Here is a 21,699-nt window from a genome sequence, read left to right on the forward strand (position 1 = left end):
AAACACCTTTTACAAGCCCATTGCGCAGTCAGCTGATCATCATCAGGCGAGTCTTGAACGGCGGGTTGACTGTAAAGCCTGAGCTTATGCAAGGTGTTTGGCCGTCATAAAGAAGAAACCTCCCCGTCGGGGAATCGAACCCCGGTCTTCCGCGTGACAGGCGGAGATACTGTCCACTATACTAACGAGGACTGAGTCTTGCAGACACTGTTTTGCATGCGCAACCGTTGAGAAGTCGCTAACTACTGGGTATGCTTTCCATTATGGGAGTCATTATTTAACCCTTTTATTTTGGCCAAGGGGGCAGGAGAGGAGCTTACCCTGTCCTGTGGAGGAATCAACCCGCAATGGAAGGAGATGAAGGGTTTTTCATTTCGCTTCCAGGAAGTTCATAAAAAAATCTTGTGCGAATACTACCATTGGTCTTCAACGTACTATCGGCCTCTGTGACATCGTCTTAGGCAGGGTTTGCGGTCATCTGGTGATGGGGCGGATTCTTATTACATTTGCTCCTTCCAATGGAAATGGCTCGATGATTTAAAAAAGAAAAAAGCAGGGTGGCAGGATCCAGCACCAGACGTTACCCTTGCTGAGCATTGTGGCATGTTGGTGGGAGCCCATTGGCCCAACATCTCAGGGCTACAACTCGAGTTTCACTTCATTCACGCATAAATCTTTCGCCTTTTACTAAAGATTTCCGTGGAGGGGAACATTTGCGAGTTTTTGCTATTTTTGGATGCTCTGCTCACAGCAGAGCCACATGTATTTGTTCAAAGACAGAGCATTTTATTGGAATCTTTGGGGTCAACTGAACCGAACGCTTGGCCGAACGAATCACTGCTTTGAGGTGCCACGCGCTGGTGGCCCCTGCTGGTCAGAACAGTGGAAATGCAACACAAACCCAGGCCAAATATGCATAAAAACACCTTTTACAAGCCCATTGCGCAGTCAGCTGATCATCATCAGGCGAGTCTTGAACGGCGGGTTGACTGTAAAGCCTGAGCTTATGCAAGGTGTTTGGCCGTCATAAAGAAGAAACCTCCCCGTCGGGGAATCGAACCCCGGTCTTCCGCGTGACAGGCGGAGATACTGTCCACTATACTAACGAGGACTGACTCTTGCAGACACTGTTTTGCATGCGCAACCGTTGAGAAGTCGCTAACTACTGGGTATGCTTTCCATTATGGGAGTCATTATTTAACCCTTTTATTTTGGCCAAGGGGGCAGGAGAGGAGCTTACCCTGTCCTGTGGAGGAATCAACCCGCAATGGAAGGAGATGAAGGGTTTTTCATTTCGCTTCCAGGAAGTTCATAAAAAAATCTTGTGCGAATACTACCATTGGTCTTCAACGTACTATCGGCCTCAGTGACATCGTCTTAGGCAGGGTTTGCGGTCATCTGGTGATGGGGCGGATTCTTATTACATTTGCTCCTTCCAATGGAAATGGCTCGATGATTTAAAAAAGAAAAAAGCAGGGTGGCAGGATCCAGCACCAGACGTTACCCTTGCTGAGCATTGTGGCATGTTGGTGCGAGCCCATTGGCCCAACATCTCAGGGGTACAACTCGAGTTTCTCTTCATTCACGCATAAATCTTTCGCCTTTTACTAAAGATTTCCGTGGAGGGGAACATTTGCGAGTTTTTGCTATTTTTGGATGCTCTGCTCACAGCAGAGCCACATGTATTTGTTCAAAAACAGAGCATTTTATTGGAATCTTTGGGGTCAACTGAACAGAACGCTTGGCCGAACGAATCACTGCTTTGAGGTGCCACGCGCTGGTGGCCCCTGCTGGTCAGAACAGTGGAAATGCAACACAAACCCAGGCCAAATATGCATAAAAACACCTTTTACAAGCCCATTGCGCAGTCAGCTGATCATCATCAGGCTAGTCTTGAACGGCGGGTTGACTGTAAACCCTGAGCTTATGCAAGGTGTTTGGCCGTCATAAAGAAGAAACCTCCCCGTCGGGGAATCGAACCCCGGTCTTCCGCGTGACAGGCGGAGATACTGTCCACTATACTAACGAGGACTGAGCCTCAGTGACATCGTCTTAGGCAGAGTTTGCGGTCATCTGGTGATGGGGCGGATTCTTATTACATTTGCTCCTTCCAATGGAAATGGCTCGATGATTTAAAAAAGAAAAAAGCAGGGTGGCAGGATCCAGCACCAGACGTTACCCTTGCTGAGCATTGTGGCATGTTGGTGGGAGCCCATTGGCCCAACATCTCAGGGGTACAACTCGAGTTTCTCTTCATTCACGCATAAATCTTTCGCCTTTTACTAAAGATTTCCGTGGAGGGGAACATTTGTGAGTTTTTGCTATTTTTGGATGCTCTGCTCACAGCAGAGCCACATGTATTTGTTCAAAAACAGAGCATTTTATTGGAATCTTTGGGGTCAACTGAACCGAACGCTTGGCCGAACAAATCACTGCTTTGAGGTGCCACGCGCTGGTGGCCCCTGCTGGTCAGAACAGTGGAAATGCAACACAAACCCAGGCCAAATATGCATAAAAACACCTTTTACAAGCCCATTGCGCAGTCAGCTGATCATCATCAGGCGAGTCTTGAACGGCGGGGGTTGACTGTAAAGCCTGAGCTTATGCAAGGTGTTTTGCCGTCATAAAGAAGAAACCTCCCCGTCGGGGAATCGAACCCCGGTCTTCCGCGTGACAGGCGGAGATACTGTCCACTATACTAACGAGGACTGAGTCTTGTAGACACAGTTTTGCATGCGCAACTGTTGAGAAGTCGCTAAATACTGGGTATGCTTTCCATTATGGGAGTCATTATTTAACCCTTTTATTTTGGCCAAGGGGGCAGGAGAGGAGCTTACCCTGTCCTGTGGAGGAATCAACCCGCAATGGAAGGAGATGAAGGGTTTTTCATTTCGCTTCCAGAAAGTTCATAAAAAAATCTCGTGCGAATACTACCATTGGTCTTCAACGTACTATCGGCCTCAGTGACATCGTCTTAGGCAGGGTTTGCGGTCATCTGGTGATGGGGCGGATTCTTATTACATTTGCTCCTTCCAATGGAAATGGCTCGATGATTTAAAAAAGAAAAAAGCAGGGTGGCAGGATCCAGCACCAGACGTTACCCTTGCTGAGCATTGTGGCATGTTGGTGGGACCCCATTGGCCCAACATCTCAGGTGTACAACTCAGGTTTCTCTTCATTCACGCATAAATCTTTCGCCTTTTACTAAAGATTTCCGTGGAGGGGAACATTTGCGAGTTTTTGCTATTTTTGGATGCTCTGCTCACAGCAGAGCCACATGTATTTGTTCAAAAACAGAGCATTTTATTGGAATCTTTGGGGTCAACTGAACAGAACGCTTGGCCGAACGAATCACTGCTCTGAGGTGCCACGCGCTGGTGGCCCCTGCTGGTCAGAACAGTGGAAATGCAACACAAACCCAGGCCAAATATGCATAAAAACACCTTTTACAAGCCCATTGCGCAGTCAGCTGATCATCATCAGGCGAGTCTTGAACGGCGGGTTGACTGTAAAGCCTGAGCTTATGCAAGGTGTTTGGCCGTCATAAAGAAGAAACCTCCCCGTCAGGGAATCGAACCCCGGTCTCCGCGTGACAGGCGGAGATACTGTCCACTATACTAACGAGGACTGAGTCTTGCAGACACTGTTTTGCATGCGCAACCGTTGAGAAGTCGCTAACTACTGGGTATGCTTTCCATTATGGGAGTCATTATTTAACCCTTTTATTTTGGCCAAGGGGTCAGGAGAGGAGCTTACCCTGTCCTGTGGAGGAATCAACCCGCAATGGAAGGAGATGAAGGGTTTTTCATTTCGCTTTTAGGAAGTTCATAAAAAAATCTCGTGCGAATACTACCATTGGTCTTCAACGTACTATCGGCCTCAGTGACATCGTCTTAGGCAGGGTTTGCGGTCATCTGGTGATGGGGCGGATTCTTATTACATTTGCTCCTTCCAATGGAAATGGCTCGATGATTTAAAAAAGAAAAAAGCAGGGTGGCAGGATCCAGCACCAGACGTTACCCTTGCTGAGCTGTGGCATGTTGGTGGGAGCCCATTGGCCCAACATCTCAGGGGTACAACTCGAGTTTCTCTTCATTCACGCATAAATCTTTCGCCTTTTACTAAAGATTTCCGTGGAGGGGAACATTTGCGAGTTTTTGCTATTTTTGGATGCTCTGCTCACAGCAGAGCCACATGTATTTGTTCAAAAACAGAGCATTTTATTGGAATCTTTGGGATCAACTGAACCGAACGCTTGGCCGAACGAATCACTGCTTTGAGGTGCCACGCGCTGGTGGCCCCTGCTGGTCAGAACAGTGGAAATGCAACACAAACCCAGGCCAAATATGCATAAAAACACCTTTTACAAGCCCATTGCGCAGTCAGCTGATCATCATCAGGCGAGTCTTGAACGGCGGGGGTTGACTGTAAAGCCTGAGCTTATGCAAGGTGTTTGGCCGTCATAAAGAAGAAACCTCCCCGTCGGGGAATCGAACCCCGGTCTTCCGCGTGACAGGCGGAGATACTGTCCACTATACTAACGAGGACTGAGTCTTGCAGACACTGTTTTGCATGCGCAACCGTTGAGAAGTCGCTAAATACTGGGTATGCTTTCCATTATGGGAGTCATTATTTAACCCTTTTATTTTGGCCAAGGGGGCAGGAGAGGAGCTTACCCTGTCCTGTGGAGGAATCAACCCGCAATGGAAGGAGATGAAGGGTTTTTCATTTCGCTTCCAGGAAGTTCATAAAAAAATCTCGTGCGAATACTACCATTGGTCTTCAACGTACTATCGGCCTCAGCGACATTCGTCTTAGGCAGGGTTTGCGGTCATCTGGTGATGGGGCGGATTCTTATTACATTTGCTCCTTCCAATGGAAATGGCTCGATGATTTAAAAAAGAAAAAAGCAGGGTGGCAGGATCCAGCACCAGACGTTACCCTTGCTGAGCATTGTGGCATGTTGGTGGGAGCCCATTGGCCCAACATCTCAGGGGTACAATTCGAGTTTCTCTTCATTCACGCATAAATCTTTCGCCTTTTACTAAAGATTTCCGTGGAGGGGAACATTTGTGAGTTTTTGCTATTTTTGGATGCTCTGCTCACAGCAGAGCCACATGTATTTGTTCAAAAACAGAGCATTTTATTGGAATCTTTGGGGTCAACTGAACCGAACGCTTGGCCGAACAAATCACTGCTTTGAGGTGCCACGCGCTGGTGGCCCCTGCTGGTCAGAACAGTGGAAATGCAACACAAACCCAGGCCAAATATGCATAAAAACACCTTTTACAAGCCCATTGCGCAGTCAGCTGATCATCATCAGGCGAGTCTTGAACGGCGGGGGTTGACTGTAAAGCCTGAGCTTATGCAAGGTGTTTTGCCGTCATAAAGAAGAAACCTCCCCGTCGGGGAATCGAACCCCGGTCTTCCGCGTGACAGGCGGAGATACTGTCCACTATACTAACGAGGACTGAGTCTTGCAGACACTGTTTTGCATGCGCAACCGTTGAGAAGTCGCTAACTACTGGGTATGCTTTCCATTATGGGAGTCATTATTTAACCCTTTTATTTTGGCCAAGGGGGCAGGAGAGGAGCTTACCCTGTCCTGTGGAGGAATCAACCCGCAATGGAAGGAGATGAAGGGTTTTTCATTTCGCTTCCAGAAAGTTCATAAAAAAATCTCGTGCGAATACTACCATTGGTCTTCAACGTACTATCGGCCTCAGTGACATCGTCTTAGGCAGGGTTTGCGGTCATCTGGTGATGGGGCGGATTCTTATTACATTTGCTCCTTCCAATGGAAATGGCTCGATGATTTAAAAAAGAAAAAAGCAGGGTGGCAGGATCCAGCACCAGACGTTACCCTTGCTGAGCATTGTGGCATGTTGGTGGGACCCCATTGGCCCAACATCTCAGGTGTACAACTCGAGTTTCTCTTCATTCACGCATAAATCTTTCGCCTTTTACTAAAGATTTCCGTGGAGGGGAACATTTGCGAGTTTTTGCTATTTTTGGATGCTCTGCTCACAGCAGAGCCACATGTATTTGTTCAAAAACAGAGCATTTTATTGGAATCTTTGGGGTCAACTGAACAGAACGCTTGGCCGAACGAATCACTGCTCTGAGGTGCCACGCGCTGGTGGCCCCTGCTGGTCAGAACAGTGGAAATGCAACACAAACCCAGGCCAAATATGCATAAAAACACCTTTTACAAGCCCATTGCGCAGTCAGCTGATCATCATCAGGCGAGTCTTGAACGGCTGGTTGACTGTAAAGCCTGAGCTTATGCAAGGTGTTTGGCTGTCATAAAGAAGAAACCTCCCCGTCGGGGAATCGAACCCCGGTCTCCGCGTGACAGGCGGAGATACTGTCCACTATACTAACGAGGACTGAGTCTTGCAGACACTGTTTTGCATGCGCAACCGTTGAGAAGTCGCTATCTACTGGGTATGCTTTCCATTATGGGAGTCATTATTTAACCCTTTTATTTTGGCCAAGGGGTCAGGAGAGGAGCTTACCCTGTCCTGTGGAGGAATCAACCCGCAATGGAAGGAGATGAAGGGTTTTTCATTTCGCTTTTAGGAAGTTCATAAAAAAATCTCGTGCGAATACTACCATTGGTCTTCAACGTACTATCGGCCTCAGTGACATCGTCTTAGGCAGGGTTTGCGGTCATCTGGTGATGGGGCGGATTCTTATTACATTTGCTCCTTCCAATGGAAATGGCTCGATGATTTAAAAAAGAAAAAAGCAGGGTGGCAGGATCCAGCACCAGACGTTACCCTTGCTGAGCTGTGGCATGTTGGTGGGAGCCCATTGGCCCAACATCTCAGGGGTACAACTCGAGTTTCTCTTCATTCACGCATAAATCTTTCGCCTTTTACTAAAGATTTCCGTGGAGGGGAACATTTGCGAGTTTTTGCTATTTTTGGATGCTCTGCTCACAGCAGAGCCACATGTATTTGTTCAAAAACAGAGCATTTTATTGGAATCTTTGGGATCAACTGAACCGAACGCTTGGCCGAACGAATCACTGCTTTGAGGTGCCACGCGCTGGTGGCCCCTGCTGGTCAGAACAGTGGAAATGCAACACAAACCCAGGCCAAATATGCATAAAAACACCTTTTACAAGCCCATTGCGCAGTCAGCTGATCATCATCAGGCGAGTCTTGAACGGCGGGGGTTGACTGTAAAGCCTGAGCTTATGCAAGGTGTTTGGCCGTCATAAAGAAGAAACCTCCCCGTCGGGGAATCGAACCCCGGTCTTCCGCGTGACAGGCGGAGATACTGTCCACTATACTAACGAGGACTGAGTCTTGCAGACACTGTTTTGCATGCGCAACCGTTGAGAAGTCGCTAAATACTGGGTATGCTTTCCATTATGGGAGTCATTATTTAACCCTTTTATTTTGGCCAAGGGGGCAGGAGAGGAGCTTACCCTGTCCTGTGGAGGAATCAACCCGCAATGGAAGGAGATGAAGGGTTTTTCATTTCGCTTCCAGGAAGTTCATAAAAAAAATCTCGTGCGAATACTACCATTGGTCTTCAACGTACTATCGGCCTCAGCGACATTCGTCTTAGGCAGGGTTTGCGGTCATCTGGTGATGGGGCGGATTCTTATTACATTTGCTCCTTCCAATGGAAATGGCTCGATGATTTAAAAAAGAAAAAAGCAGGGTGGCAGGATCCAGCACCAGACGTTACCCTTGCTGAGCATTGTGGCATGTTGGTGGGAGCCCATTGGCCCAACATCTCAGGGGTACAACTCGAGTTTCTCTTCATTCACGCATAAATCTTTCGCCTTTTACTAAAGATTTCCGTGGAGGGGAACATTTGCGAGTTTTTGCTATTTTTGGATGCTCTGCTCACAGCAGAGCCACATGTATTTGTTCAAAAACAGAGCATTTTATTGGAATCTTTGGGGTCAACTGAACCGAACGCTTGGCCGAACGAATCACTGCTTTGAGGTGCCACGCGCTGGTGGCCCCTGCTGGTCAGAACAGTGGAAATGCAACACAAACCCAGGCCAAATATGCATAAAAACACCTTTTACAAGCCCATTGCGCAGTCAGCTGATCATCATCAGGCGAGTCTTGAACGGCGGGTTGACTGTAAAGCCTGAGCTTATGCAAGGTGTTTGGCCGTCATAAAGAAGAAACCTCCCCGTCGGGGAATCGAACCCCGGTCTAAAGCGTGACAGGCGGAGATACTGTCCACTATACTAACTAGGACTGAGTCTTGCAGACACTGTTTTGCATGCGCAACCGTTGAGAAGTCGCTAACTACTGGGTATGCTTTCCATTATGGGAGTCATTATTTAACCCTTTTATTTTGGCCAAGGGGGCAGGAGAGGAGCTTACCCTGTCCTGTGGAGGAATCAACCCGCAATGGAAGGAGATGAAGGGTTTTTCATTTCGCTTCCAGGAAGTTCATAAAAAAATCTTGTGCGAATACTACCATCGGTCTTCAACGTACTATCGGCCTCAGTGACATCGTCTTACGCAGGGTTTGCGGTCATCTGGTGATGGGGCGGATTCTTATTACATTTGCTCCTTCCAATGGAAATGGCTCGATGATTTAAAAAAGAAAAAAGCAGGGTGGCAGGATCCAGCACCAGACGTTACCCTTGCTGAGCATTGTGGCATGTTGGTGGGAGCCCATTGGCCCAACATCTCAGGGGTACAACTCGAGTTTCTCTTCATTCACGCATAAATCTTTCGCCTTTTACTAAAGATTTCCGTGGAGGGGAACATTTGCGAGTTTTTGCTATTTTTGGATGCTCTGCTCACAGCAGAGCCACATGTATTTGTTCAAAAACAGAGCATTTTATTGGAATCTTTGGGGTCAACTGAACAGAACGCTTGGCCGAACGAATCACTGCTTTGAGGTGCCACGCGCTGGTGGCCCCTGCTGGTCAGAACAGTGGAAATGCAACACAAACCCAGGCCAAATATGCATAAAAACACCTTTTACAAGCCCATTGCGCAGTCAGCTGATCATCATCAGGCGAGTCTTGAACGGGGGGTTGACTGTAAAGCCTGAGCTTATGCAAGGTGTTTTGCCGTCATAAAGAAGAAACCTCCCCGTCGGGAAATCGAACCCCGGTCTTCCGCGTGACAGGCGGAGATACTGTCCACTATACTAACAAGGACTGAGTCTTGTAGACACAGTTTTGCATGCGCAACCGTTGAGAAGTCGCTAAATACTGGGTATGCTTTCCATTATGGGAGTCATTATTTAACCCTTTTATTTTGGCCAAGGGGGCAGGAGAGGAGCTTACCCTGTCCTGTGGAGGAATCAACCCGCAATGGAAGGAGATGAAGGGTTTTTCATTTCGCTTCCAGGAAGTTCATAAAAAAATCTCGTGCGAATACTACCATTGGTCTTCAACGTACTATCGGCCTCAGTGACATCGTCTTAGGCAGGGTTTGCGGTCATCTGGTGATGGGGCGGATTCTTATTACATTTGCTCCTTCCAATGGAAATGGCTCGATGATTTAAAAAAGAAAAAAGCAGGGTGGCAGGATCCAGCACCAGACGTTACCCTTGCTGAGCTGTGGCATGTTGGTGGGAGCCCATTGGCCCAACATCTCAGGGGTACAACTCGAGTTTCTTTTCATTCACGCATAAATCTTTCGCCTTTTACTAAAGATTTCCGTGGAGGGGAACATTTGCGAGTTTTTGCTATTTTTGGATGCTCTGCTCACAGCAGAGCCACATGTATTTGTTCAAAAACAGAGCATTTTATTGGAATCTTTGGGATCAACTGAACCGAACGCTTGGCCGAACGAATCACTGCTTTGAGGTGCCACGCGCTGGTGGCCCCTGCTGGTCAGAACAGTGGAAATGCAACACAAACCCAGGCCAAATATGCATAAAAACACCTTTTACAAGCCCATTGCGCAGTCAGCTGATCATCATCAGGCGAGTCTTGAACGGCGGGGGTTGACTGTAAAGCCTGAGCTTATGCAAGGTGTTTGGCCGTCATAAAGAAGAAACCTCCCCGTCGGGGAATCGAACCCCGGTCTTCCGCGTGACAGGCGGAGATACTGTCCACTATACTAACGAGGACTGAGCCTCAGTGACATCGTCTTAGGCAGAGTTTGCGGTCATCTGGTGATGGGGCGGATTCTTATTACATTTGCTCCTTCCAATGGAAATGGCTCGATGATTTAAAAAAGAAAAAAGCAGGGTGGCAGGATCCAGCACCAGACGTTACCCTTGCTGAGCATTGTGGCATGTTGGTGGGAGCCCATTGGCCCAACATCTCAGGGGTACAACTCGAGTTTCTCTTCATTCACGCATAAATCTTTCGCCTTTTACTAAAGATTTCCGTGGAGGGGAACATTTGTGAGTTTTTGCTATTTTTGGATGCTCTGCTCACAGCAGAGCCACATGTATTTGTTCAAAAACAGAGCATTTTATTGGAATCTTTGGGGTCAACTGAACCGAACGCTTGGCCGAACAAATCACTGCTTTGAGGTGCCACGCGCTGGTGGCCCCTGCTGGTCAGAACAGTGGAAATGCAACACAAACCCAGGCCAAATATGCATAAAAACACCTTTTACAAGCCCATTGCGCAGTCAGCTGATCATCATCAGGCGAGTCTTGAACGGCGGGGGTTGACTGTAAAGCCTGAGCTTATGCAAGGTGTTTTGCCGTCATAAAGAAGAAACCTCCCCGTCGGGGAATCGAACCCCGGTCTTCCGCGTGACAGGCGGAGATACTGTCCACTATACTAACGAGGACTGAGTCTTGTAGACACAGTTTTGCATGCGCAACCGTTGAGAAGTCGCTAAATACTGGGTATGCTTTCCATTATGGGAGTCATTATTTAACCCTTTTATTTTGGCCAAGGGGGCAGGAGAGGAGCTTACCCTGTCCTGTGGAGGAATCAACCCGCAATGGAAGGAGATGAAGGGTTTTTCATTTCGCTTCCAGAAAGTTCATAAAAAAATCTCGTGCGAATACTACCATTGGTCTTCAACGTACTATCGGCCTCAGTGACATCGTCTTAGGCAGGGTTTGCGGTCATCTGGTGATGGGGCGGATTCTTATTACATTTGCTCCTTCCAATGGAAATGGCTCGATGATTTAAAAAAGAAAAAAGCAGGGTGGCAGGATCCAGCACCAGACGTTACCCTTGCTGAGCATTGTGGCATGTTGGTGGGACCCCATTGGCCCAACATCTCAGGTGTACAACTCGAGTTTCTCTTCATTCACGCATAAATCTTTCGCCTTTTACTAAAGATTTCCGTGGAGGGGAACATTTGCGAGTTTTTGCTATTTTTGGATGCTCTGCTCACAGCAGAGCCACATGTATTTGTTCAAAAACAGAGCATTTTATTGGAATCTTTGGGGTCAACTGAACAGAACGCTTGGCCGAACGAATCACTGCTCTGAGGTGCCACGCGCTGGTGGCCCCTGCTGGTCAGAACAGTGGAAATGCAACACAAACCCAGGCCAAATATGCATAAAAACACCTTTTACAAGCCCATTGCGCAGTCAGCTGATCATCATCAGGCGAGTCTTGAACGGCGGGTTGACTGTAAAGCCTGAGCTTATGCAAGGTGTTTGGCCGTCATAAAGAAGAAACCTCCCCGTCGGGGAATCGAACCCCGGTCTTCCGCGTGACAGGCGGAGATACTGTCCACTATACTAACGAGGACTGAGTCTTGCAGACACTGTTTTGCATGCGCAACCCTTGAGAAGTCGCTAAATACTGGGTATGCTTTCCATTATGGGAGTCATTATTCAACCCTTTTATTTTGGCCAAGGGGGCAGGAGAGGAGCTTACCCTGTCCTGTGGAGGAATCAACCCGCAATGGAAGGAGATGAAGGGTTTTTCATTTCGCTTCCAGGAAGTTCATAAAAAAATCTCGTGCGAATACTACCATTGGTCTTCAACGTACTATCGGCCTCAGTGACATCGTCTTAGGCATGGTTTGCGGTCATCTGGTGATGGGGCGGATTCTTATTACATTTGCTCCTTCCAATGGAAATGGCTCGATGATTTAAAAAAGAAAAAAGCAGGGTGGCAGGATCCAGCACCAGACGTTACCCTTGCTGAGCATTGTGGCATGTTGGTGGGAGCCCATTGGCCCAACATCTCAGGGGTACAACTCGAGTTTCTCTTCATTCACGCATAAATCTTTCGCCTTTTACTAAAGATTTCCGTGGAGGGGAACATTTGCGAGTTTTTGCTATTTTTGGATGCTCTGCTCACAGCAGAGCCACGTGTATTTGTTCAAAAACAGAGCATTTTTTTGGAAGCGTTGGGGTCAACTGAACCGAACGCTTGGCCGAACGAATCACTGCTTTGAAGTGCCACGCGCTGGTGGCCCCTGCTGGTCAGAACAGTGGAAATGCAACACAAACCCAGGCCAAATATGCATAAAAACACCTTTTACAAGCCCATTGCGCAGTCAGCTGATCATCATCAGGCGAGTCTTGAACGGCGGGTTGACTGTAAAGCCTGAGCTTATGCAAGGTGTTTGGCCGTCATAAAGAAGAAACCTCCCCGTCGGGGAATCGAACCCCGGTCTTCCGCGTGACAGGCGGAGATACTGTCCACTATACTAACGAGGACTGAGTCTTGCAGACACTGTTTTGCATGCGCAACCCTTGAGAAGTCGCTAACTACTGGGTATGCTTTCCATTATGGGAGTCATTATTTAACCCTTTTATTTTGGCCAAGGGGGCAGGAGAGGAGCTTACCCTGTCCTGTGGAGGAATCAACCCGCAATGGAAGGAGATGAAGGGTTTTTCATTTCGCTTCCAGGAAGTTCATAAAAAAATCTCGTGCGAATACTACCATTGGTCTTCAACGTACTATCGGCCTCAGTGACATCGTCTTAGGCATGGTTTGCGGTCATCTGGTGATGGGGCGGATTCTTATTACATTTGCTCCTTCCAATGGAAATGGCTCGATGATTTAAAAAAGAAAAAAGCAGGGTGGCAGGATCCAGCACCAGACGTTACCCTTGCTGAGCTGTGGCATGTTGGTGGGAGCCCATTGGCCCAACATCTCAGGGGTACAACTCGAGTTTCTCTTCATTCACGCATAAATCTTTCGCCTTTTACTAAAGATTTCCGTGGAGGGGAACATTTGCGAGTTTTTGCTATTTTTGGATGCTCTGCTCACAGCAGAGCCACATGTATTTGTTCAAAAACAGAGCATTTTATTGGAATCTTTGGGATCAACTGAACCGAACGCTTGGCCGAACGAATCACTGCTTTGAGGTGCCACGCGCTGGTGGCCCCTGCTGGTCAGAACAGTGGAAATGCAACACAAACCCAGGCCAAATATGCATAAAAACACCTTTTACAAGCCCATTGCGCAGTCAGCTGATCATCATCAGGCGAGTCTTGAACGGGGGGTTGACTGTAAAGCCTGAGCTTATGCAAGGTGTTTTGCCGTCATAAAGAAGAAACCTCCCCGTCGGGGAATCGAACCCCGGTCTTCCGCGTGACAGGCGGAGATACTGTCCACTATACTAACGAGGACTGAGTCTTGCAGACACTGTTTTGCATGCGCAACCGTTGAGAAGTCGCTACATACTGGGTATGCTTTCCATTATGGGAGTCATTATTTAACCCTTTTATTTTGGCCAAGGGGGCAGGAGAGGAGCTTACCCTGTCCTGTGGAGGAATCAACCCGCAATGGAAGGAGATGAAGGGTTTTTCATTTCGCTTCCAGGAAGTTCATAAAAAAATCTCGTGCGAATACTACCATTGGTCTTCAACGTACTATCGGCCTCAGCGACATTCGTCTTAGGCAGGGTTTGCGGTCATCTGGTGATGGGGCGGATTCTTATTACATTTGCTCCTTCCAATGGAAATGGCTCGATGATTTAAAAAAGAAAAAAGCAGGGTGGCAGGATCCAGCACCAGACGTTACCCTTGCTGAGCATTGTGGCATGTTGGTGGGAGCCCATTGGCCCAACATCTCAGGGGTACAACTCGAGTTTCTCTTCATTCACGCATAAATCTTTCGCCTTTTACTAAAGATTTCCGTGGAGGGGAACATTTGCGAGTTTTTGCTATTTTTGGATGCTCTGCTCACAGCAGAGCCACATGTATTTGTTCAAAAACAGAGCATTTTATTGGAATCTTTGGGATCAACTGAACCGAACGCTTGGCCGAACGAATCACTGCTTTGAGGTGCCACGCGCTGGTGGCCCCTGCTGGTCAGAACAGTGGAAATGCAACACAAACCCAGGCCAAATATGCATAAAAACACCTTTTACAAGCCCATTGCGCAGTCAGCTGATCATCATCAGGCGAGTCTTGAACGGCGGGGGTTGACTGTAAAGCCTGAGCTCATGCAAGGTGTTTGGCCGTCATAAAGAAGAAACCTCCCCGTCGGGGAATCGAACCCCGGTCTTCCGCGTGACAGGCGGAGATACTGTCCACTATACTAACGAGGACTGAGTCTTGCAGACACTGTTTTGCATGCGCAACCGTTGAGAAGTCGCTAAATACTGGGTATGCTTTCCATTATGGGAGTCATTATTTAACCCTTTTATTTTGGCCAAGGGGGCAGGAGAGGAGCTTACCCTGTCCTGTGGAGGAATCAACCCGCAATGGAAGGAGATGAAGGGTTTTTCATTTCGCTTCCAGGAAGTTCATAAAAAAATCTCGTGCGAATACTACCATTGGTCTTCAACGTACTATCGGCCTCAGCGACATTCGTCTTAGGCAGGGTTTGCGGTCATCTGGTGATGGGGCGGATTCTTATTACATTTGCTCCTTCCAATGGAAATGGCTCGATGATTTAAAAAAGAAAAAAGCAGGGTGGCAGGATCCAGCACCAGACGTTACCCTTGCTGAGCATTGTGGCATGTTGGTGGGAGCCCATTGGCCCAACATCTCAGGGGTACAACTCGAGTTTCTCTTCATTCACGCATAAATCTTTCGCCTTTTACTAAAGATTTCCGTGGAGGGGAACATTTGCGAGTTTTTGCTATTTTTGGATGCTCTGCTCACAGCAGAGCCACATGTATTTGTTCAAAAACAGAGCATTTTATTGGAATCTTTGGGGTCAACTGAACCGAACGCTTGGCCGAACGAATCACTGCTTTGAGGTGCCACGCGCTGGTGGCCCCTGCTGGTCAGAACAGTGGAAATGCAACACAAACCCAGGCCAAATATGCATAAAAACACCTTTTACAAGCCCATTGCGCAGTCAGCTGATCATCATCAGGCGAGTCTTGAACGGCGGGTTGACTGTAAAGCCTGAGCTTATGCAAGGTGTTTGGCCGTCATAAAGAAGAAACCGAATCGAACCCCGGTCTTCCGCGTGACAGGCGGAGATACTGTCCACTATACTAACGAGGACTGAGTCTTGCAGACACTGTTTTGCATGCGCAACCCTTGAGAAGTCGCTAAATACTGGGTATGCTTTCCATTATGGGAGTCATTATTTAACCCTTTTATTTTGGCCAAGGGGGCAGGAGAGGAGCTTACCCTGTCCTGTGGAGAAATCAACCCGCAATGGAAGGAGATGAAGGGTTTTTCATTTCGCTTCCAGGAAGTTCATAAAAAAATCTCGTGCGAATACTACCATTGGTCTTCAACGTACTATCGGCCTCAGTGACATCGTCTTAGGCATGGTTTGCGGTCATCTGGTGATGGGGCGGATTCTTATTACATTTGCTCCTTCCAATGGAAATGGCTCGATGATTTAAAAAAGAAAAAAGCAGGGTGGCAGGATCCAGCACCAGACGTTACCCTTGCTGAGCATTGTGGCATGTTGGTGGGAGCCCATTGGCCCAACATCTCAGGGGTACAACTCGAGTTTCTCTTCATTCACGCATAAATCTTTCGCCTTTTACTAAAGATTTCCGTGGAGGGGAACATTTGCGAGTTTTTGCTATTTTTGGATGCTCTGCTCACAGCAGAGCCACGTGTATTTGTTCAAAAACAGAGCATTTTTTTGGAAGCGTTAGGGTCAACTGAACCGAACGCTTGGCCGAACGAATCACTGCTTTGAAGTGCCACGCGCTGGTGGCCCCTGCTGGTCAGAACAGTGGAAATGCAACACAAACCCAGGCCAAATATGCATAAAAACACCTTTTACAAGCCCATTGCGCAGTCAGCTGATCATCATCAGGCGAGTCTTGAACGGCGGGTTGACTGTAAAGCCTGAGCTTATGCAAGGTGTTTGCCGTCATAAAGAAGAAACCTCCCCGTCGGGGAATCGAACCCCGGTCGTCCGCGTGACAGGCGGAGATACTGTCCACTATACTAACGAGGACTGAGTCTTGCAGACACTGTTTTGCATGCGCAACCGTTGAGAAGTCCCTAAATACTGGGTATGCTTTCCATTATGGGAGTCATTATTTAACCCTTTTATTTTGGCCAAGGGGGCAGGAGAGGAGCTTACCCTGTCCTGTGGAGAAATCAACCCGCAATGGAAGGAGATGAAGGGTTTTTCATTTCGCTTCCAGGAAGTTCATAAAAAAATCTTGTGCGAATACTACCATTGGTCTTCAACGTACTATCGGCCTCAGTGACATCGTCTTAGGCAGGGTTTGCTGTCATCTGGTGATGGGGCGGATTCTTATTACATTTGCTCCTTCCAATGGAAATGGCTCGATGATTTAAAAAAGAAAAAAGCAGGGTGGCAGGATCCAGCACCAGACGTTACCCTTGCTGAGCATTGTGGCATGTTGGTGGAAGCCCATTGGCCCAACATCTCAGGGGTACAACTCGAGTTTCTCTTCATTCACGCATAAATCTTTCGCCTTTTACTAAAGATTTCCGTGGAGGGGAACATTTGCGAGTTTTTGCTGTTTTTGGATGCTCTGCTCACAGCAGAGCCACATGTATTTGTTCAAAAACAGAGCATTTTATTGGAATCTTTGGGGTCAACTGAACCGAACGCTTGGCCGAACGAATCACTGCTTTGAGGTGCCACGCGCTGGTGGCCCCTGCTGGTCAGAACAGTGGAAATGCAACACAAACCCAGGCCAAATATGCATAAAAACACCTTTTACAAGCCCATTGCGCAGTCAGCTGATCATCATCAGGCGAGTCTTGAACGGCGGGTTGACTGCAAAGCCTGAGCTTATGCAAGGTGTTTGGCCGTCATAAAGAAGAAACCTCCCCGTCGGGGAATCGAACCCCCGGTCTTCCGCGTGACAGGCGGAGATACTGTCCACTATACTAACGAGGACTGAGTCTTGCAGACACTGTTTTGCATGCGCAACCCTTGAGAAGTCGCTAAATACTGGGTATGCTTTCCATTATGGGAGTCATTATTTAACCCTTTTATTTTGGCCAAGGGGGCAGGAGAGGAGCTTACCCTGTCCTGTGGAGGAATCAACCCGCAATGGAAGGAGATGAAGGGTTTTTCATTTTGCTTCCAGGAAGTTCATAAAAAAATCTCGTGCGAATACTACCATTGGTCTTCAACGTACTATCGGCCTCAGTGACATCGTCTTAGGCAGGGTTTGCTGTCATCTGGTGATGGGGCGGATTCTTATTACATTTGCTCCTTCCAATGGAAATGGCTCGATGATTTAAAAAAGAAAAAAGCAGGGTGGCAGGATCCAGCACCAGACGTTACCCTTGCTGAGCATTGTGGCATGTTGGTGGAAGCCCATTGGCCCAACATCTCAGGGGTACAACTCGAGTTTCTCTTCATTCACGCATAAAACCTTCGCCTTTTACTAAAGATTTCCGTGGAGGGGAACATTTGCGAGTTTTTGCTGTTTTTGGATGCTCTGCTCACAGCAGAGCCACATGTATTTGTTCAAAAACAGAGCATTTTATTGGAATCTTTGGGGTCAACTGAACCGAACGCTTGGCCGAACGAATCACTGCTTTGAGGTGCCACGCGCTGGTGGCCCCTGCTGGTCAGAACAGTGGAAATGCAACACAAACCCAGGCCAAATATGCATAAAAACACCTTTTACAAGCCCATTGCGCAGTCAGCTGATCATCATCAGGCGAGTCTTGAACGGCGGGTTGACTGTAAAGCCTGAGCTTATGCAAGGTGTTTTGCCGTCATAAAGAAGAAACCTCCCCGTCGGGGAATCGAACCCCGGTCTTCCGCGTGACAGGCGGAGATACTGTCCACTATACTAACAAGGACTGAGTCTTGCAGACACTGTTTTGCATGCGCAACCGTTGAGAAGTCGCTAACTACTGGGTATGCTTTCCATTATGGGAGTCATTATTTAACCCTTTTATTTTGGCCAAGGGGGCAGGAGAGGAGCTTACCCTGTCCTGTGGAGGAATCAACCCGCAATGGAAGGAGATGAAGGGTTTTTCATTTCGCTTCCAGGAAGATCATAAAAAAATCTTGTGCGAATACTACCATTGGTCTTCAACGTACTATCGGCCTCAGTGACATCGTCTTAGGCAGGGTTTGCGGTCATCTGGTGATGGGGCGGATTCTTATTACATTTGCTCCTTCCAATGGAAATGGCTCGATGATTTAAAAAAGAAAAAAGCAGGGTGGCAGGATCCAGCACCAGACGTTACCCTTGCTGAGCATTGTGGCATGTTGGTGGGAGCCCACTGGCCCAACATCTCAGGGGTACAACTCGAGTTTCTCTTCATTCACGCATAAATCTTTCGCCTTTTACTAAAGATTTCCGTGGAGGGGAACATTTGCGAGTTTTTGCTGTTTTTGGATGCTCTGCTCACAGCAGAGCCACATGTATTTGTTCAAAAACAGAGCATTTTATTGGAATCTTTGGGGTCAACTGAACCGAACGCTTGGCCGAACGAATCACTGCTTTGAGGTGCCACGCGCTGGTGGCCCCTGCTGGTCAGAACAGTGGAAATGCAACACAAACCCAGGCCAAATATGCATAAAAACACCTTTTACAAGCCCATTGCGCAGTCAGCTGATCATCATCAGGCGAGTCTTGAACGGCGGGTTGACTGTAAAGCCTGAGCTTATGCAAGGTGTTTGGCCGTCATAAAGAAGAAACCTCCCCGTCGGGGAATCGAACCCCGGTCTTCCGCGTGACAGGCGGAGATACTGTCCACTATACTAACGAGGACTGAGTCTTGCAGACACTGTTTTGCATGCGCAACCCTTGAGAAGTCGCTAAATACTGGGTATGCTTTCCATTATGGGAGTCATTATTTAACCCTTTTATTTTGGCCAAGGGGGCAGGAGAGGAGCTTACCCTGTCCTGTGGAGGAATCAACCCGCAATGGAAGGAGATGAAGGGTTTTTCATTTCGCTTCCAGGAAGTTCATTAAAAAATCTCGTGCGAATACTACCATTGGTCTTCAACGTACTATCGGCCTCAGTGACATCGTCTTAGGCAGGGTTTGCGGTCATCTGGTGATGGGGCGGATTCTTATTACATTTGCTCCTTCCAATGGAAATGGCTCGATGATTTAAAAAAGAAAAAAGCAGGGTGGCAGGATCCAGCACCAGACGTTACCCTTGCTGAGCATTGTGGCATGTTGGTGGGAGCCCATTGGCCCAACATCTCAGGGGTACAACTCGAGTTTCTCTTCATTCACGCATAAATCTTTCGCCTTTTACTAAAGATTTCCGTGGAGGGGAACATTTGCGAGTTTTTGCTATTTTTGGATGCTCTGCTCACAGCAGAGCCACATGTATTTGTTCAAAAACAGAGCATTTTATTGGAATCTTTGGGGTCAACTGAACCGAACGCTTGGCCCAACGAATCACTGCTTTGAGGTGCCACGCGCTGGTGGCCCCTGCTGGTCAGAACAGTGGAAATGCAACACAAACCCAGGCCAAATATGCATAAAAACACCTTTTACAAGCCCATTGCGCAGTCAGCTGATCATCATCAGGCGAGTCTTGAACGGCGGGTTGACTGTAAAGCCTGAGCTTATGCAAGGTGTTTTGCCGTCATAAAGAAGAAACCTCCCCGTCGGGGAATCGAACCCCGGTCTTCCGCGTGACAGGCGGAGATACTGTCCACTATACTAACGAGGACTGAGTCTTGCAGACACTGTTTTGCATGCGCAACCGTTGAGAAGTCGCTAACTACTGGGTATGCTTTCCATTATGGGAGTCATTATTTAACCCTTTTATTTTGGCCAAGGGGGCAGGAGAGGAGCTTACCCTGTCCTGTGGAGGAATCAACCCGCAATGGAAGGAGATGAAGGGTTTTTCATTTCGCTTCCAGGAAGATCATAAAAAAATCTTGTGCGAATACTACCATTGGTCTTCAACGTACTATCGGCCTCAGTGACATCGTCTTAGGCAGGGTTTGCGGTCATCTGGTGATGGGGCGGATTCTTATTACATTTGCTCCTTCCAATGGAAATGGCTCGATGATTTAAAAAAGAAAAAAGCAGGGTGGCAGGATCCAGCACCAGACGTTACCCTTGCTGAGCATTGTGGCATGTTGGTGGGAGCCCACTGGCCCAACATCTCAGGGGTACAACTCGAGTTTCTCTTCATTCACGCATAAATCTTTCGCCTTTTACTAAAGATTTCCGTGGAGGGGAACATTTGCGAGTTTTTGCTGTTTTTGGATGCTCTGCTCACAGCAGAGCCACATGTATTTGTTCAAAAACAGAGCATTTTATTGGAATCTTTGGGGTCAACTGAACCGAACGCTTGGCCGAACGAATCACTGCTTTGAGGTGCCACGCGCTGGTGGCCCCTGCTGGTCAGAACAGTGGAAATGCAACACAAACCCAGGCCAAATATGCATAAAAACACCTTTTACAAGCCCATTGCGCAGTCAGCTGATCATCATCAGGCGAGTCTTGAACGGCGGGTTGACTGTAAAGCCTGAGCTTATGCAAGGTGTTTGGCCGTCATAAAGAAGAAACCTCCCCGTCGGGGAATCGAACCCCGGTCTTCCGCGTGACAGGCGGAGATACTGTCCACTATACTAACGAGGACTGAGTCTTGCAGACACTGTTTTGCATGCGCAACCCTTGAGAAGTCGCTAAATACTGGGTATGCTTTCCATTATGGGAGTCATTATTTAACCCTTTTATTTTGGCCAAGGGGGCAAGAGAGGAGCTTACCCTGTCCTGTGGAGGAATCAACCCGCAATGGAAGGAGATGAAGGGTTTTTCATTTCGCTTCCAGGAAGTTCATAAAAAAATCTCGTGCGAATACTACCATTGGTCTTCAACGTACTATCGGCCTCAGTGACATCGTCTTAGGCAGGGTTTGCGGTCATCTGGTGATGGGGCGGATTCTTATTACATTTGCTCCTTCCAATGGAAATGGCTCGATGATTTAAAAAAGAAAAAAGCAGGGTGGCAGGATCCAGCACCAGACGTTACCCTTGCTGAGCATTGTGGCATGTTGGTGGGAGCCCATTGGCCCAACATCTCAGGGGTACAACTCGAGTTTCTCTTCATTCACGCATAAATCTTTCGCCTTTTACTAAAGATTTCCGTGGAGGGGAACATTTGCGAGTTTTTGCTGTTTTTGGATGCTCTGCTCACAGCAGAGCCACATGTATTTGTTCAAAAACAGAGCATTTTATTGGAATCTTTGGGGTCAACTGAACCGAACGCTTGGCCGAACGAATCACTGCTTTGAGGTGCCACGCGCTGGTGGCCCCTGCTGGTCAGAACAGTGGAAATGCAACACAAACCCAGGCCAAATATGCATAAAAACACCTTTTACAAGCCCATTGCGCAGTCAGCTGATCATCATCAGGCGAGTCTTGAACGGCGGGTTGACTGTAAAGCCTGAGCTTATGCAAGGTGTTTGGCCGTCATAAA

The 21,699-nt window shown here is 47.9% G+C and overlaps 40 non-coding genes across 40 annotated transcripts; 24 read left to right on the forward strand and 16 right to left on the reverse strand.

Moving 5' to 3' along the window:
- Positions 1-119: 119 nt before the first annotated feature.
- On the reverse strand, positions 120-191 carry trnad-guc (transfer RNA aspartic acid (anticodon GUC)). The gene has a single exon. It is a non-coding gene; the product is annotated as a tRNA-Asp (tRNA).
- A 451-nt stretch (positions 192-642) lies between these two features.
- On the forward strand, positions 643-758 carry LOC137042229 (U5 spliceosomal RNA). Its single transcript, XR_010898340.1, has one exon. It is a non-coding gene; the product is annotated as a U5 spliceosomal RNA (small nuclear RNA).
- Positions 759-1,039: 281 nt separating this feature from the next.
- Positions 1,040-1,111, reverse strand: trnad-guc (transfer RNA aspartic acid (anticodon GUC)). The gene has a single exon. It is a non-coding gene; the product is annotated as a tRNA-Asp (tRNA).
- A 451-nt stretch (positions 1,112-1,562) lies between these two features.
- LOC137042198 (U5 spliceosomal RNA) lies at positions 1,563-1,678 on the forward strand. The gene has a single exon (XR_010898311.1). It is a non-coding gene; the product is annotated as a U5 spliceosomal RNA (small nuclear RNA).
- Positions 1,679-1,959: 281 nt separating this feature from the next.
- Positions 1,960-2,031, reverse strand: trnad-guc (transfer RNA aspartic acid (anticodon GUC)). Its single transcript has one exon. It is a non-coding gene; the product is annotated as a tRNA-Asp (tRNA).
- A 206-nt stretch (positions 2,032-2,237) lies between these two features.
- Positions 2,238-2,353, forward strand: LOC137042108 (U5 spliceosomal RNA). The gene has a single exon (XR_010898226.1). It is a non-coding gene; the product is annotated as a U5 spliceosomal RNA (small nuclear RNA).
- A 283-nt stretch (positions 2,354-2,636) lies between these two features.
- Positions 2,637-2,708, reverse strand: trnad-guc (transfer RNA aspartic acid (anticodon GUC)). The gene has a single exon. It is a non-coding gene; the product is annotated as a tRNA-Asp (tRNA).
- Positions 2,709-3,159: 451 nt separating this feature from the next.
- Positions 3,160-3,275, forward strand: LOC137042101 (U5 spliceosomal RNA). The gene has a single exon (XR_010898220.1). It is a non-coding gene; the product is annotated as a U5 spliceosomal RNA (small nuclear RNA).
- An 801-nt stretch (positions 3,276-4,076) lies between these two features.
- On the forward strand, positions 4,077-4,192 carry LOC137042199 (U5 spliceosomal RNA). The gene has a single exon (XR_010898312.1). It is a non-coding gene; the product is annotated as a U5 spliceosomal RNA (small nuclear RNA).
- Positions 4,193-4,475: 283 nt separating this feature from the next.
- On the reverse strand, positions 4,476-4,547 carry trnad-guc (transfer RNA aspartic acid (anticodon GUC)). Its single transcript has one exon. It is a non-coding gene; the product is annotated as a tRNA-Asp (tRNA).
- Positions 4,548-4,999: 452 nt separating this feature from the next.
- Positions 5,000-5,115, forward strand: LOC137042231 (U5 spliceosomal RNA). Its single transcript, XR_010898342.1, has one exon. It is a non-coding gene; the product is annotated as a U5 spliceosomal RNA (small nuclear RNA).
- A 283-nt stretch (positions 5,116-5,398) lies between these two features.
- Positions 5,399-5,470, reverse strand: trnad-guc (transfer RNA aspartic acid (anticodon GUC)). The gene has a single exon. It is a non-coding gene; the product is annotated as a tRNA-Asp (tRNA).
- Positions 5,471-5,921: 451 nt separating this feature from the next.
- Positions 5,922-6,037, forward strand: LOC137042201 (U5 spliceosomal RNA). The gene has a single exon (XR_010898313.1). It is a non-coding gene; the product is annotated as a U5 spliceosomal RNA (small nuclear RNA).
- An 801-nt stretch (positions 6,038-6,838) lies between these two features.
- On the forward strand, positions 6,839-6,954 carry LOC137042202 (U5 spliceosomal RNA). Its single transcript, XR_010898314.1, has one exon. It is a non-coding gene; the product is annotated as a U5 spliceosomal RNA (small nuclear RNA).
- Positions 6,955-7,237: 283 nt separating this feature from the next.
- trnad-guc (transfer RNA aspartic acid (anticodon GUC)) lies at positions 7,238-7,309 on the reverse strand. The gene has a single exon. It is a non-coding gene; the product is annotated as a tRNA-Asp (tRNA).
- A 453-nt stretch (positions 7,310-7,762) lies between these two features.
- Positions 7,763-7,878, forward strand: LOC137042203 (U5 spliceosomal RNA). Its single transcript, XR_010898315.1, has one exon. It is a non-coding gene; the product is annotated as a U5 spliceosomal RNA (small nuclear RNA).
- Positions 7,879-8,682: 804 nt separating this feature from the next.
- On the forward strand, positions 8,683-8,798 carry LOC137042204 (U5 spliceosomal RNA). The gene has a single exon (XR_010898316.1). It is a non-coding gene; the product is annotated as a U5 spliceosomal RNA (small nuclear RNA).
- An 802-nt stretch (positions 8,799-9,600) lies between these two features.
- On the forward strand, positions 9,601-9,716 carry LOC137042239 (U5 spliceosomal RNA). The gene has a single exon (XR_010898349.1). It is a non-coding gene; the product is annotated as a U5 spliceosomal RNA (small nuclear RNA).
- Positions 9,717-9,999: 283 nt separating this feature from the next.
- trnad-guc (transfer RNA aspartic acid (anticodon GUC)) lies at positions 10,000-10,071 on the reverse strand. The gene has a single exon. It is a non-coding gene; the product is annotated as a tRNA-Asp (tRNA).
- A 206-nt stretch (positions 10,072-10,277) lies between these two features.
- On the forward strand, positions 10,278-10,393 carry LOC137042109 (U5 spliceosomal RNA). Its single transcript, XR_010898227.1, has one exon. It is a non-coding gene; the product is annotated as a U5 spliceosomal RNA (small nuclear RNA).
- A 283-nt stretch (positions 10,394-10,676) lies between these two features.
- trnad-guc (transfer RNA aspartic acid (anticodon GUC)) lies at positions 10,677-10,748 on the reverse strand. Its single transcript has one exon. It is a non-coding gene; the product is annotated as a tRNA-Asp (tRNA).
- A 451-nt stretch (positions 10,749-11,199) lies between these two features.
- On the forward strand, positions 11,200-11,315 carry LOC137042205 (U5 spliceosomal RNA). The gene has a single exon (XR_010898317.1). It is a non-coding gene; the product is annotated as a U5 spliceosomal RNA (small nuclear RNA).
- A 281-nt stretch (positions 11,316-11,596) lies between these two features.
- trnad-guc (transfer RNA aspartic acid (anticodon GUC)) lies at positions 11,597-11,668 on the reverse strand. Its single transcript has one exon. It is a non-coding gene; the product is annotated as a tRNA-Asp (tRNA).
- Positions 11,669-12,119: 451 nt separating this feature from the next.
- LOC137042206 (U5 spliceosomal RNA) lies at positions 12,120-12,235 on the forward strand. The gene has a single exon (XR_010898318.1). It is a non-coding gene; the product is annotated as a U5 spliceosomal RNA (small nuclear RNA).
- A 281-nt stretch (positions 12,236-12,516) lies between these two features.
- Positions 12,517-12,588, reverse strand: trnad-guc (transfer RNA aspartic acid (anticodon GUC)). The gene has a single exon. It is a non-coding gene; the product is annotated as a tRNA-Asp (tRNA).
- A 449-nt stretch (positions 12,589-13,037) lies between these two features.
- Positions 13,038-13,153, forward strand: LOC137042207 (U5 spliceosomal RNA). The gene has a single exon (XR_010898319.1). It is a non-coding gene; the product is annotated as a U5 spliceosomal RNA (small nuclear RNA).
- Positions 13,154-13,434: 281 nt separating this feature from the next.
- trnad-guc (transfer RNA aspartic acid (anticodon GUC)) lies at positions 13,435-13,506 on the reverse strand. Its single transcript has one exon. It is a non-coding gene; the product is annotated as a tRNA-Asp (tRNA).
- A 452-nt stretch (positions 13,507-13,958) lies between these two features.
- On the forward strand, positions 13,959-14,074 carry LOC137042208 (U5 spliceosomal RNA). The gene has a single exon (XR_010898320.1). It is a non-coding gene; the product is annotated as a U5 spliceosomal RNA (small nuclear RNA).
- A 283-nt stretch (positions 14,075-14,357) lies between these two features.
- Positions 14,358-14,429, reverse strand: trnad-guc (transfer RNA aspartic acid (anticodon GUC)). Its single transcript has one exon. It is a non-coding gene; the product is annotated as a tRNA-Asp (tRNA).
- A 452-nt stretch (positions 14,430-14,881) lies between these two features.
- LOC137042209 (U5 spliceosomal RNA) lies at positions 14,882-14,997 on the forward strand. Its single transcript, XR_010898321.1, has one exon. It is a non-coding gene; the product is annotated as a U5 spliceosomal RNA (small nuclear RNA).
- Positions 14,998-15,790: 793 nt separating this feature from the next.
- LOC137042210 (U5 spliceosomal RNA) lies at positions 15,791-15,906 on the forward strand. The gene has a single exon (XR_010898322.1). It is a non-coding gene; the product is annotated as a U5 spliceosomal RNA (small nuclear RNA).
- An 803-nt stretch (positions 15,907-16,709) lies between these two features.
- On the forward strand, positions 16,710-16,825 carry LOC137042243 (U5 spliceosomal RNA). Its single transcript, XR_010898353.1, has one exon. It is a non-coding gene; the product is annotated as a U5 spliceosomal RNA (small nuclear RNA).
- An 805-nt stretch (positions 16,826-17,630) lies between these two features.
- Positions 17,631-17,746, forward strand: LOC137042271 (U5 spliceosomal RNA). The gene has a single exon (XR_010898379.1). It is a non-coding gene; the product is annotated as a U5 spliceosomal RNA (small nuclear RNA).
- Positions 17,747-18,550: 804 nt separating this feature from the next.
- On the forward strand, positions 18,551-18,666 carry LOC137042244 (U5 spliceosomal RNA). The gene has a single exon (XR_010898354.1). It is a non-coding gene; the product is annotated as a U5 spliceosomal RNA (small nuclear RNA).
- Positions 18,667-18,947: 281 nt separating this feature from the next.
- Positions 18,948-19,019, reverse strand: trnad-guc (transfer RNA aspartic acid (anticodon GUC)). Its single transcript has one exon. It is a non-coding gene; the product is annotated as a tRNA-Asp (tRNA).
- A 451-nt stretch (positions 19,020-19,470) lies between these two features.
- On the forward strand, positions 19,471-19,586 carry LOC137042211 (U5 spliceosomal RNA). Its single transcript, XR_010898323.1, has one exon. It is a non-coding gene; the product is annotated as a U5 spliceosomal RNA (small nuclear RNA).
- Positions 19,587-19,867: 281 nt separating this feature from the next.
- trnad-guc (transfer RNA aspartic acid (anticodon GUC)) lies at positions 19,868-19,939 on the reverse strand. Its single transcript has one exon. It is a non-coding gene; the product is annotated as a tRNA-Asp (tRNA).
- A 451-nt stretch (positions 19,940-20,390) lies between these two features.
- LOC137042245 (U5 spliceosomal RNA) lies at positions 20,391-20,506 on the forward strand. Its single transcript, XR_010898355.1, has one exon. It is a non-coding gene; the product is annotated as a U5 spliceosomal RNA (small nuclear RNA).
- A 281-nt stretch (positions 20,507-20,787) lies between these two features.
- On the reverse strand, positions 20,788-20,859 carry trnad-guc (transfer RNA aspartic acid (anticodon GUC)). Its single transcript has one exon. It is a non-coding gene; the product is annotated as a tRNA-Asp (tRNA).
- A 451-nt stretch (positions 20,860-21,310) lies between these two features.
- LOC137042246 (U5 spliceosomal RNA) lies at positions 21,311-21,426 on the forward strand. The gene has a single exon (XR_010898356.1). It is a non-coding gene; the product is annotated as a U5 spliceosomal RNA (small nuclear RNA).
- The last annotated feature ends 273 nt before the right edge of the window (positions 21,427-21,699 follow it).

This window comes from Pseudorasbora parva, chromosome 15 (genome assembly GCF_024679245.1).
Source record: "Pseudorasbora parva isolate DD20220531a chromosome 15, ASM2467924v1, whole genome shotgun sequence".
Lineage (NCBI taxonomy): Eukaryota > Metazoa > Chordata > Actinopteri > Cypriniformes > Gobionidae > Pseudorasbora > Pseudorasbora parva.